The sequence below is a fragment of the Cajanus cajan genome, chromosome 1, assembly GCF_000230855.2.
Source record: "Cajanus cajan strain Asha chromosome 1, NIPB_CcT2T_4, whole genome shotgun sequence".
In the NCBI taxonomy this organism is placed as follows: domain Eukaryota; kingdom Viridiplantae; phylum Streptophyta; class Magnoliopsida; order Fabales; family Fabaceae; genus Cajanus; species Cajanus cajan.
The window spans coordinates 44,114,511-44,116,720 of record NC_138517.1 but is presented as its reverse complement, the minus strand read 5'-3'; positions in this window follow the sequence as shown (position 1 = coordinate 44,116,720).

Sequence of the window (2,210 nt, the reverse complement as noted above, 5' to 3'; positions counted from 1 at the left end):
TCTTTACCTTTTGATTCCTTTATTATTTTTTTTATGCATTAGATGTTGTGAATCTTCATTTTAATAATATCTTTGTTTTCTTAATTTGTTTTTTGTTAGTTTTTTTTCTTCTTCCATCACTTTCCTTTTCTTTCATATTAGGGTTTCACTATAACATAGAAACAAAGGGTAAAGAAAGTCAAGACCTAGACAACTCTCCAAGTTTATGTGATACAAATGTTACTATTATTCATCTTTTCCATTTCACTCCTTTCCTTTATCTGTGTGTCGGATGATTAGTGTAACATCCCGAATCTTCTACATAGTTAATTATTATTATTTTATAATTATGGAGCTTATCTAATAAAATTTTATAGAACATTTTAAAGATTTTTTTAAAAAAAATATTTATATGAAATTTTATTTTATTTTTTTAGGCCCAGAATGGGTCGTTCCAAAAAGCGGAACGGGTCGTTTCCATAAGCAAAACAGGCGTTCCAAAAAGTGGAACGGGCTGTTCTAGACAAATAAAATGGCCTAAAATCCAAGTTAGAAACAGGTCGTTCTAATTATGGTCAATGTGTGTTAAAATGAACCCTAGAACGGGTCGTTCTAATTTTGAGAATGGGCCGTTCTGATTTTGAAAACGGGCCGTTCTGATTTTGAGAACGGGACATTCCAGTTGTAAATTTTGCATATAACGAATGGCTCTAGAATGGGCCGTTCCGGCCACCCCTGAATGCTTATAAATAGGAGGCATGGGCTGTGAAAAAATTATAACTAACTAAGGTGAAAACTTAGAAAGAGAAAGAGAAAGAGAGAAAGAAAGAGAGAGAGAGAAATAGAAAGAGAGAAAAGAAAGAAAGAGGGAATCCAGAGGAGGAGATTAGCAAGTTTCTGCTCTAGTTTCAACTCCTGCTTATCAAGGTAAGGGGGAGTGAGAAACCTCGCTCGGGGGTGTGGGAATAATTGTTGGGTAGTCAGATTGGCCCCCAATCCCTTGCCTAATGTATGTTTCTAGGAACATGAATGTGTTCTGTTTGCTCTACTGTGTTCCTTGTTGGAAGTAATGAATGAATATGTAATTAATTTTAAAAATAAATAAGTTTTAATATGAATAAGAGTACTCTCTGTGAATTCCTATGTGAACCTTATGAGGAACAATTATGAAATGACTATGTTAAATATAAACAAATGACATGAGACATAAGAATGGACTATTGAGATAAGCTATGATTATGAGAATATGAAAAATGATGACATGATGTACTAAATGAAATTCTGTAATAAGTCGAATGTTGAGTCAATGAAATAATGAATGTATGACATGTATCATATGCATATATAACTCCAGGTGTGCCGCTTATGCCGCATACTAGTGATTTACTGAGATATTTTAGGTGTACCTTAGGGTCACCAGTGATGTAACAAGCTAACAAAGTGTACCTTAGGGTCACCAGCGATGTAACAAGCTAACAAGGTGTGCCTGAGGGTCACTAGTGATGTATTCATGAATGAAAGTGCCCAGGTATGTTGTTGTGCAGCATACCAGTGATAAGAAATGTAAACTTCCGTATGGCGCCACATGCATGCATTTATGAGTCGAGTCCATGGAATTATTGCATGATAATTGAATGTATATGTATTATAATATATTTATAACTTGAAAGTTATGATTAGTTATGTGTAATTTGTGTGGTATTTGTTATGATTGTGTGTGTGTTGCCTAACATTTATTTCTACATCTGAATTAGAGTGAGATGTTTCTCAGTCCCTTGTTGCTCTTGTATATGTTTAAATTATGTTGCAGGTGATCATCATCATGAGGATGTTGTTGATGAGGCTTAAGGCTTCAGTTGGGCATGTTATGATAGGATGTGACATCGGGGCATAGCTAGCTTAGTTTAAGATGTTATTGTTTTAATAACTTTAGTTTCTTTTCTTTTGTAATTTCTAGCGAAGGGATAACGTAGATAAAGTTTATAATCCAAGGAAAGTGTATGTTAAGAATTGTAATTTTGAACGTTCTTGATGAAAGGCCAAAGTGTGTATCTTTGTTATATTTTTATTACATGATTTGGAAGTTATAAATTAATTCCTAACTAGGAGGTACTGCCACCTTTGCTGGAATTAATCTATATTTTCCTTTATATGATTTCTTCAGTTTTAATACTTACATGTTGACTTTTTATGATTTATGAGTTACGAATGTGAATCTTCTACCTTATGAT